This window comes from Gorilla gorilla, chromosome 2 (assembly GCF_029281585.2).
Source record: "Gorilla gorilla gorilla isolate KB3781 chromosome 2, NHGRI_mGorGor1-v2.1_pri, whole genome shotgun sequence".
Classification (NCBI taxonomy): Eukaryota; Metazoa; Chordata; class Mammalia; order Primates; family Hominidae; genus Gorilla; species Gorilla gorilla.
In genome coordinates this window covers 210,538,733-210,549,533 of record NC_086017.1, presented here as the reverse complement: position 1 = coordinate 210,549,533, position 10,801 = coordinate 210,538,733, and the positions used below count along the sequence as shown (strand labels likewise).

At 57.0% G+C, this 10,801-nt stretch overlaps 1 long non-coding RNA gene across 2 annotated transcripts; it reads left to right on the top strand.

The window, feature by feature from the left end:
- The first annotated feature begins 5,463 nt into the window (after positions 1–5,463).
- On the top strand, positions 5,464–10,752 carry LOC134758142 (uncharacterized). Of its 2 annotated transcripts, XR_010133082.1 has the most exons (5): positions 5,467–6,014; positions 6,108–6,340; positions 10,202–10,259; positions 10,353–10,585; positions 10,655–10,749. It is a non-coding gene; the product is annotated as an uncharacterized lncRNA (long non-coding RNA). The 2 variants fall into 2 exon arrangements; XR_010133081.1 differs by having other exon boundaries at positions 5,464–6,014; positions 10,353–10,752.
- The last annotated feature ends 49 nt before the right edge of the window (positions 10,753–10,801 follow it).

Here is a 10,801-nt window from a genome sequence, read left to right as displayed (position 1 = left end):
AGGGTCAGGGCCAGGGCCCAGGGTTAGGCTTGTTTTAGGGTCAGGGCGAGGGCCCAGGTTTAAGGTTGTTTTAGGGTCAGGGCCAGGGCCCAGGGTTAGGCTTGTTATAGGGTCAGTGCCAGGGCTCAGGGTTAGGGGTGTTTTAGGGTCATGTCCAGGGCCCAGGGTTAGGGTTGTTTTAGGGTCACGCCAGGGCCCAGGGTTAGGGTTGTTTTAGGGTCAGGGCCAGGGCCCAGGGTTAGGGTTGTTTTAGGGTCAGGTCCTGGGCCCAGGGTTAGGGTTGTTTTTGTGCCAGGGCCCAGGATTAGGGTTGTTTTAGGGTCAGGGTCAGGGCCCAGGGTTACGGTTGTTTTAGGTCATGGCCAGGGCCCAGGGATAGGGTTGTTTTAGGGTCTGGGCCAGGGCCCAGGGTTAGGGTTGTTTTAGGGTCAGGGCCAGGGCCCAGGGTCAGGTTTGTTTTAGGTCAGGGCCAGGGCCCAGCATTAGGGTTGTTTTAGGGTGAGGGCCAGGGCCCAGGTTTAGGCTTGTTTTAGGCTCAGGGCCAGGGCCCACTGTTAGGGTTGTTTTAGGTTCAGGGCCAGGGCCCAGGACTAGGCTTGTTTTACGGTCAAGGACAGGGCCCAGGGTTAGGCTTGTTTTAGGCTCAGGGCCAGGGCCCAGTGTTAGGGTTGTTTTAGGTTCAGGGCCAGGGCCCAGGATCAGGCTTGTTTTAGGGTGAAGGACAGGGCCCAGGGTTAGGGTTGTTTTAGGATCAGGACCTGGGCCCAGGATTAGGCTTGTTTTAGTGCCAGGGTCCATGGTTAGGGTTGTTTTAGTGTCAGGGCCAGGGCCCAGGTTTAGGGTTGTTTTAGGTCAGGGCCAGGGCCCAGGGTTACGGTTGTTTTAGGTCATGGCCAGGGCCCAGGGATAGGGTTGTTTTAGGGTCTGGGCCAGGGCCCAGGGTTAGGGTTGTTTTAGGGTCAGGGCCAGGGCCCAGGGTCAGGTTTGTTTTAGGTTAGGGCCAGGGCCCAGCATTAGGGTTGTTTTAGGGTGAGGGCCAGGGCCCAGGTTTCGGCTTGTTTTAGGCTCAGGGCCAGGGCCCACTGTTAGGGTTGTTTTAGGTTCAGGGCCAGGGCCCAGGATTAGGCTTGTTTTAGGGTCAAGGACAGGGCCCAGGGTTAGGCTTGTTTTAGGCTCAGGGCCAGGGCCCAGTGTTAGGGTTGTTTTAGGTTCAGGGCCAGGGCCCAGGATTAGGCTTGTTTTAGGGTCAAGGACAGGGCCCAGGGTTAGGGTTGTTTTAGGATCAGGACCTGGGCCCAGGATTAGGCTTGTTTTAGTGCCAGGGTCCATGGTTAGGGTTGTTTTAGGGTCAGGGCCAGGGCCCTGGGTTAGGCTTCTTTTAGGGTCCGGGACAGGTCCCAGGGTTAGGCTTGTTTTAGGGTCAGGGCCAGGGCCCAGGGTTAGGCTTGTTTTAGGGTCAGGGACAGGGCCCAGCGTTAGGGTTGTTTTAGGGTCAGGGCCAGGGCCCAGGGTTAGGCTTGTTTTAGGGTCAGGGCGAGGGCCCAGGTTTAAGGTTGTTTTAGGGTCAGGGCCAGGGCCCAGGGTTAGGCTTGTTATAGGGTCAGTGCCAGGGCTCAGGGTTAGGGGTGTTTTAGGGTCATGTCCAGGGCCCAGGGTTAGGGTTGTTTTAGGGTCAGGCCAGGGCCCAGGGTTAGGGTTGTTTTAGGGTCAGGTCCTGGGCCCAGGGTTAGGGTTGTTTTTGTGCCAGGGCCCAGGATTAGGGTTGTTTTAGGGTCAGGGTCAGGGCCCAGGGTTACGGTTGTTTTAGGTCATGGCCAGGGCCCAGGGATAGGGTTGTTTTAGGGTCTGGGCCAGGGCCCAGGGTTAGGGTTGTTTTAGGGTCAGGGCCAGGGCCCAGGGTCAGGTTTGTTTTAGGTCAGGGCCAGGGCCCAGCATTAGGGTTGTTTTAGGGTGAGGGCCAGGGCCCAGGTTTAGGCTTGTTTTAGGCTCAGGGCCAGGGCCCACTGTTAGGGTTGTTTTAGGTTCAGGGCCAGGGCCCAGGATTAGGCTTGTTTTAGGGTCAAGGACAGGGCCCAGGGTTAGGCTTGTTTTAGGCTCAGGGCCAGGGCCCAGTGTTAGGGTTGTTTTAGGTTCAGGGCCAGGGCCCAGGATCAGGCTTGTTTTAGGGTCAAGGACAGGGCCCAGGGTTAGGGTTGTTTTAGGATCAGGACCTGGGCCCAGGATTAGGCTTGTCTTAGTGCCAGGGTCCATGGTTAGGGTTGTTTTAGTGTCAGGGCCAGGGCCCAGGTTTAGGGTTGTTTTAGGTCAGGGCCAGGGCCCAGGGTTAGGGTTGTTTTAGGTCAGGGCCAGGTCCCAGGGTTAGGGTTGTTTTAGGGTCAGGGCCAGGGCCCAGGGTTAGGGTTGTTGTAGGGTCAGGGCCAGGTCCCAGGTTTAGGCTTGTTTTAGGGTCAGGGCCAGGGCCCAGGGTTAGGCGTGTTTTAGGGTCAGGGCCAGGGCCGAGCGTTAGGCTTGTTTTAGGGTCAGGGACAGGGCCCATGGTTAGGGTTGTTTTAGGGTCAGGGCCATGGCCCAGGGTTATGCTTGTTTTAGGGTCAGGGCCAGGGCCCAGGGTTAGGGTTGTTTTAGGGTCAGGACCTGGGCCCATTGTTAGGCTTGTTTTAGTGCCAGGGCCTAGGGTTACGGTTGTTTTAAGGTCAGGGCCAGGGACCAGGGTTAGGCTTGTTTTAGTGCCAGGGACCAGGGTTCGGGTTGTTTTAGGGTCAGGGCCAGGGCCCAGGTTCAGGTTTGTTTAAGGTCAGTGCCAGGGCCCAGCATTAGGATTGTTTTAGGGTCAGGCCCAGGGCCCAGGTTTAGGGGTGTTTTAGGGTCAGGGCCAGGTCCCAGCGTTAGGGTTGTTTTAGGGTCAGGGCCAGGGCCCTGGGTTAGGCTTCTTTTAGGGTCCGGGACAGGTCCCAGGGTTAGGCTGGTTTTAGGGTCAGGGCCAGGGCCCAGGGTTAGGCTTGTTTTAGGGTCAGGGACAGGGCCCAGCCTTAGGGTTGTTTTAGGGTCAGGGCCAGGGCCCAGGGTTAGGCTTGTTTTAGGGTCAGGGCGAGGGCCCAGGTTTAGGGTTGTTTTAGGGTCAGGGCCAGGGCCCAGGGTTAGGCTTGTTATAGGGTCAGTGCCAGGGCTCAGGGTTAGGGGTGTTTTAGGGTCATGTCCAGGGCCCAGGGTTAGGGTTGTTTTAGGGTCAGACCAGGGCCCAGGGTTAGGGTTGTTTTAGGGTCAGGGCCAGGGCCCAGGGTAAGGGTTGTTTTAGGGTCAGGGTCAGGGTCCAGGGTAAGGGTTTTTTCAGTGTCAGGGCCAGGGCCCAGGGTTAGGGTTGTTTTAGGGTCAGGGCCAGGGCCCAGGGTCATGGTTATTTCAGGGTCCGTGCCCTGGGTTAAGGTTGTTTTAGGGTCAGTGCGCAGGGTTAGGGTTGTTTTATGGTCAGGTCCAGGGCCCAGTGTTAGGCTTGTTTTAGGGTCAGGGCCAGGGCCCAGGGTTAGGGTTGTTTTAACGTCAGGGCCAAGGCCCAGGTTTAGGCTTGTTTTAGGGTCACGGCCAGGTCCCAGGCTTAGGGTTGTTTTAGGGTCAGGGCCCAGGGTTAGGGTTGTTTTAGGGTGAGTGCCCATGGTTGGGTTTATTTTAGGGTCAGGGCCAGGGCCCAGGGTTTGGTTTGTTTTAGAGTCAGGGCCAGGGCCCAGGGTTAGGGTTGTTTTAGGGTCAGGGCCAGGGCCCAGGGTTAGGCTTGTTTTAGTGCCAGGGCCCAGGGTTAGGGTTTTTTTAGGTTCGGGGCCCAGGGTTAGGCTTGTTTTAGGATCAGGGCCCAGGGTGAGGGTTGTTTTAGGGTCATGGCCAGGGCCCAGGGTTAGGGTTGTTTTAGGGTCAGGGCCAGGGCCCAGGGTGAGGGTTGTTTTAGGGTCAGGGACAGGGCCCAGGGTCAGGGTTGTTTTAGGTCAGGGACAGGGCCCAGGGTTAGGCTTGTTTTAGGGTCCAGGACAGGGCCCAGCGTTAGGGTTGTTTTAGGGTCAGGGCCAGGGCCCAGGGTTAGGGTTGTTTTAGGGTCAGGTCCTGGGCCCAGGGTTAGGGTTGTTTTTGTGCCAGGGCCCAGGATTAGGGTTGTTTTAGGGTCAGGGCCAGGGCCCAGGGTTACGGTTGTTTTAGGTCATGGCCAGGGCCCAGGGATAGGGTTGTTTTAGGGTCAGGGCCAGGGCCCAGGGTTAGGGTTGTTTTAGGGTCAGGGCCAGGGCCCAGGATTAGGCTTGTTTTAGGGTCAGGACCTGGGCTCAGGTTTAGGCTTGTTTTAGTGCCAGGGCCCAGGGTTAGGGTTGTTTTAGGGTCAGGTCCAGGGCCCAGGGTCAGGGTTGTTTTAGGTCAGGGCCAGGGCCCAGCATTAGGGTTGTTTTAGGGTCAGGGCCAGGGCCCAGGTTTAGGCTTGTTTTAGGGTCAGGGCCAGGGCCCAGCGTCAGGGTTGTTTTAGGTTCAGGGCCAGGGCCCAGGGTTAGGGTTGTTTTAGGGTCAGGGCCAGAGCCCAGTGTTAGGGTTGTTTTAGGGTCAGGACATGGGCCCAGGGTTAGGCTTGTTTTAGTGCCAGGGCCCAGGGTTAGGGTTGTTTTAGGGTCAGGGTCAGGGCCAAGGTTTAGGGTTGTTTTAGGTCAGGGCCAGGGCCTAGGGTTAGGGTTGTTTTAGGTCAGGGCCAGGTCCCAGGTTTAGGGTTGTTTTAGGGTCAGGGCCAGGGCCCAGGGTTAGGGTTGTTTTAGGGTCTGGGCCAGGGCCCAGGTTTAGGGTTGTTGTAGGGTCAGGGCCAGGGCCCACGGTTAGGCTTGTTTTAGGGTCAGGGCCAGGGCCCAGGGTTAGGCTTGTTTTAGGGTCAGGGCTAGGGCCCAGGGTTAGGGTTGTTTTAGGGTCAGGACCTGGTCCCAGGGTTAGGCTTGTTTTAGTGCCAGGGCCCAGGGTTAGGGCTTCAGGGTCAGGGCCCGAGGCCCAGAGTTAGGGCTTCAGGGTCAGGGCCCGGGGCCCAGTGTTAGGGCTTCAGGGTCAGGGACCGGGGCCCAGGGTTAGGGATTCAGGGTCAGGGTCGGGGCTCAGGGTTTGGGCTTCAGGGTCAGGGCCCGGGGCCCAGGGTTTGGGCTTCAGGGTCACGGCCCGGGGCCCAGGATTAGGGCTTCAGGGTCAGGGCCCGGGGCCCAGGTTTAGGGCTTCAGGGTCAGGGCCCGGGGCCCAGGGTTAGGGCTTCAGGGTCCGGGCCCGGGGCCCAGGGTTAGAGCTTCAGGGTCCGGGCACGGGGCCCAGGGTTAGGGCTTCAGGGTCAGGGCCCGGGGCCCAGGGTTAGGGCTTCAGGGTCAGGGACCGGGGCCCAGAGTTAGGGCTTCAGGGTCCGGGCCCGGGGCCCAGGGTTAGGGCTTCAGGGTCAGGGACCGTGGCCCAGGGTTAGGGTTTTAGGGTCAGGGCCCGGGGCCCAGGGTTAGGGTTTTAGGGTCAGGGCCCGGGGCCCAGGGTTAGGGTGATTTCCAGGAAGTGACCTCACAACGACTCAAGCTACCACTTATTGTTGATTGTGATGAAATGCCAGCTGAGGCACACACCTTGGGAGCTAAGTGGTTGCTGCACTTGACTACTATGAAGACTGGTGTGGGAAGGGTCGCTTTGGATGCACTTGAGCAGGGGTCCCCAACCCCTGAGCCATGGAGCCGTAAGGAGCCACACAGCAGGTGAGTGGTGTCGAGTGAGGGAGTGAGGGAAGCTTCGTCTGTATTTACAGCCACTCCCCTTTGCTCACATTCCCGCCTGAGCTCCACCTTCTCAGATGAGCAGCAGCATTAGATTCTCATAGGAGAACGCACCCTGTTGTGAACCGTGCATGTGAGGGATCTAGGTTGCGCTGTTCTTATGAGAATCTAATACCTATTGATCTGTCACTTTCTCCCATCACGCTCAGGTGGGACCATCCAGTTTCAGGAAAACAAGCTTAACACGCCCACTGATTCTACATTATGGTGAGTTCTATAATTATTTTATTATATATTCCAGTGTAATAATGGAAATGAAGTGCCTAATAAACGTAAATGCGCTTAAATCTTTTGGCCCAGCTCCTACCTCCCGGCAGCCTCGCCAGGCCCAGAACTCTCTCCAGTCAGCCTCTACAGACCAAGCTCATGACTCACAATGGCCTATTTAGGCCCATACCCTACCTCACGGCAGTCTCCGCAGATGAGCCTACTGCCTCACAACAGCCTCCACAGGCACAGCTCCATCGTTCCAATGGCCTCTTTAGACCCAGCTCCTGCCGCCCAGCCTTCTCTCCAGGCCCTGAACTTTCTCCGTAAGTTGAGGTAGCTGGGACTGTAGGTATACATGATGATACTTGGCTAATTTTTAAATTGTTTTGCAGACATGGGGTCTCACTTTGTTGGCCAGGCTGCTGTCAAACTAATGGCCTCAAGTGACCCTTCCACCCCTGCCTCCCATCCTCGAGGTATGTGCCACCACAAGGAGCACTTGTTCAATTTTCTAAAGAAAAAATTTCTAAAGTAAGGCTGTGGGATGATGGCAGGAAGATAAAAGAAAAACAGAAGAATAAGTTAAAATGACTTATTCACACATATTCTTTTGACAGCAAGAAGAACTGTTAGTATATACATTGCTTACAAACACACCAACGGCAGATAAACAATGTTGTATAGGAACTTCAACACACACTGTACAATATTCCCACTTTGCTGACATAAGTTATGGAAATTTCGTGGTTTACTTGAGTGTCGCTACCAGTATTTTGCTCCTCTGATGATTTTTATCAACTTCCTCATCTGTTAACTTCTCTCCAAAGTATGTCATGTCACGACATACTGCCGCTGCACGAACACGGCCAGTGTCTTCCTATTAAACATGTAGAATGCTTTCCTAATTTCTCTTTTTACTCTCTGTCTTTGTGTTCTGCACTTTCCTTACTTTTATTGTCAGAAACTCCAGAAAGTCAATCGTACTAATTTATCACGATTTGCTTTATTAATTTATACTATGCTTATATGGAATTTTGCCCAACAGACCTCATTACAATTTGGGCCAGGGCCCAGGGTTAGGTTTGTTTCAGGGTCAGGGCCAGGGCCCAGGGTTAGGCATGTTTTAGGGTCAGGGCCGGGGCCCAGGTTTAGGGTTGTTTTAGGGTCAGGGCCGGGGCTCAGGGATAGCGTTGTTTTAGGGTCACGGCCGGGGCCCAGGGTTAGGGTTGTCTTAGGGTCAGGGCCGGGGCCCAGGGTTAGGTTTGTTTTAGGGTCAGGGCCGGGGCCCAGGGTTAGGTTTGTTTTAGGGTCAGGGCCGGGGCCCAGGGTTAGGGTTGTTTTAGGGTCAGTGTCAGGGCCCAGGGTTAGGGTTGCTTTGGGGTCTGGGCCAGGGCCCAGGGTCAGGGTCGTTTTAGGGTCAGGGCCAGGGCCCAGGGTTAGGGTTGTTTTAGGTCAGGGCCAGGGCCCAGGGTTAGGGTTGTTTTAGGGTCCGGGCCAGGGCCCAGGGTTAGGGTCGTTTTAGGGTCAGGGCCTGGGCCCAGGGTTAGGGTTGTTTTAGGTCAGGGCCAGGGCCCAGGGTTAGGGTTGTTTTAGGGTCCGGGCCAGGGCCCAGGGTTAGGGTCGTTTTAGGGTCAGGGCCAGGGCCGAGGGTTAGGGTTGTTTTAGGGTCAGGGCCAGGGCCCAGGGTTAGGGTTGTTTTAGGGTCAGGGCCAGGGCCCAGGGTTAGGCTTGTTTTAGGGTCAGGGCCAGGGCCCAGGGTTAGGCTTGTTTTAGGGTCAGGGCCAGGGCCCAGGTTTAGGCTTGTTTTAGGGTCAGGGACAGGGCCCAGGGTTAGGGTTGCTTTAGAGTCAGGGCCAGGGCCCAGGGTTAGGGTTGTTTTAGGGTCAGGGCCAGGGCCCAGGGTTAGGGTTGTTTTAGGGTCAGGGTCAGGGCCCAGGGTTAGGGTTGTTATAGAGTAAGGACCTGGGCCCACGGTTACGCTTGTTTTAGTGCCAGGGCCCAGGGTTAAGGTTGTTTTAGGGTCAGGGCCAGGGCCCAGGGTTAGGGCTTCAGGGTCAGGGCCCGGGGCCCAGGGTTAGGGCTTCAGGGTCAGGGCCGGGGCCCAGGGTTTGGGCTTCAGGGTCAGGGCCCGGTTCCCAGGGTTTGGGCTTCAGGGTCAGGGCCCGGGGCCCAGGGTTAGGGCTTCAGGGTCAGGGCCCGGGGCCCAGGTTTAGGGCTTCAGGGTCAGGGCCCGGGGCCCAGGGTTAGGGCTTCAGGGTCAGGGACCGGGGCCCAGGGTTAGGGTTGTTTTAGGGTCAGGGCCGGGGCCCAGGGTTAGGGTTGTTTTAGGGTCAGGGCCGGGGCCCAGGGTTAGGGTTGTTTTAGGGTCAGGGCCGGGGCCCAGGGTTAGGGTTGTTTTAGGGTCAGGGCCGGGGCCCAGGGTTAGGGTTGCTTTAGGGTTAGGGCCGGGGCCCAGGGTTAGGGTTGTTTTCGGGTCAGGGCCCGGGCCCAGGGTTAGGGCTGTTTTCGGTTCAGGGCCAGGGCCCAGGGTTAGGGTTTTTTAGGGTCAGCGCCAGCGCCCAGTGTTAGGGTTGTTTTGGGTTCTGGGCCAGGGACCAGGGTTAGGGTTGTTTTAGGGTCGGGGCCGAGGGTTCGGTTTGTTTTAGGGTCGAGGCCCAGGGTTAGGCTTGTTTTAGGATCAGGGCCCAGGGTTAGGGTTGTTTTAGGGTCAGTGCCCTGGGTTAGGGTTGCTTTAGGGTCAGGGCCCAGGGTTAGGGTTGTTTTAGGGTCAGGGCCCAGGGTTAGTTTTGTTTCAGGGTCAGGGACCAGGGTTAGGGTTTTTTAGGGTGAGGGCCCTGGGTTGGGTTTGTTTTAGGGTAAAGGCCAGGGCCCAGGTTTAGGATTGTTTTAGGGTCAGGGCCAGGGCCCAGGTTTAGGCTTGTTTTAGGATCAGGACCAGGGCCCAGGGTTAGGGTTGTTTTACGTTCAGGGCCAGGGCCCAGGGTTAGGGTTGTTTTAGGGTCAGTGCCAGGGCCCAGGGTTAGGCTTGTTTAAGGGTCAGGGCCAAGGCCCAGGGTTAGGGTTGTTTTAGGGTCACGGCCAGGGCCCAGGGTTAGAGCTGTTTTTGGGTCAGGGCCAGGGGCTAGGGTTAGGGTTGTTTTAGGGTCAGGGCCAGGGCCCAGGGTTAGGCTTGTTTTAGGGTCAGGGCCAGGGCCCAGGGTTAGGGTTGTTTTAGGGTCAGGGTCAGGGCCCAGGGTTAGGGTTGTTATAGAGTCAGGACCTGGGCCCACGGTTACGCTTGTTTTAGTGCCAGGGCCCAGGGTTAAGGTTGTTTTAGGGTCAGGGCCAGGGCCCAGGGTTAGGGCTTCAGGGTCAGGGCCGGGGCCCAGGGTTTGGGCTTCAGGGTTAGGGCCCGGGGCCCAGGGTTTGGGCTTCAGGGTCAGGGCCCGGGGCCCAGGGTTAGGGCTTCAGGGTCAGGGCCCGGGGCCCAGGTTTAGGGCTTCAGGGTCAGGGCCCGGGGCCCAGGGTTAGGGCTTCAGGGTCCGGGCCCGGGGCCCAGGGTTAGGGCTTCAGGGTCAGGGCCCGGGGCCCAGGGTTAGGGCTTCAGGGTCAGGGACCGGGGCCCAGGGTTAGGGCTTCAGGGTCCGGTCCCGGGGCCCAGGGTTAGGGCTTCAGGGTCAGGGACCGGGGCCCAGGGTTAGGGTTTTAGGGTCTGGGCCCGGGGCCCAGGGTTAGGGTTTTAGGGTCAGGGCCCGGGGCCCATGGTTAGGGTGATTTTCAGGAAGTGACCTCACAATGACTCAAGCTACCACTTATTGTTGATTGTGATGAAATGCCAGCTGAGGCACACACCTTGGGAGCTAAGTGGTTGCTGCACTTGACTACTATGAAGACTGGTGTGGGAAGGGTCGCTTTGGATGCACTTGAGCAGGGGTCCCCAACCCCTGAGCCATGGAGCCGTAAGGAGCCACACAGCAGGTGAGTGGTGTCGAGTGAGGGAGTGAGGGAAGCTTCGTCTGTATTTACAGCCACTCCCCTTTGCTCACATTCCCGCCTGAGCTCCACCTTCTCAGATGAGCAGCAGCATTAGATTCTCATAGGAGAACGCACCCTGTTGTGAACCGTGCATGTGAGGGATCTAGGTTGTGCTGTGCTTATGAGAATCTAATACCTATTGATCTGTCACTTTCTCCCATCACGCTCAGGTGGGACCATCCAGTTTCAGGAAAACAAGCTTAACACGCCCACTGATTCTACATTATGGTGAGTTCTATAATTATTTTATTATATATTCCAGTGTAATAATGGAAATGAAGTGCCTAATAAACGTAAATGCGCTTAAATCTTTTGGCCCAGCTCCTACCTCCCGGCAGCCTCGCCAGGCCCAGAACTCTCTCCAGTCAGCCTCTACAGACCAAGCTCATGACTCACAATGGCCTATTTAGGCCCATACCCTACCTCACGGCAGTCTCCGCAGATGAGCCTACTGCCTCACAACAGCCTCCACAGGCACAGCTCCATCGTTCCAATGGCCTCTTTAGACCCAGCTCCTGCCGCCCAGCCTTGTCTCCAGGCCCTGAACTTTCTCCGTAAGTTGAGGTAGCTGGGACTGTAGGTATACATGATGATACTTGGCTAATTTTTACATTGTTTTGCAGACATGGGGTCTCACTTTGTTGGCCAGGCTGCTGTCAAACTAATGGCCTCAAGTGACCCTTCCACCCCAGCCTCCCATCCTCGAGGTATGTGCCACCACAAGGAGCACTTGTTCAATTTTCTGAAGAAAAAATTTCTGAAGTAAGGCT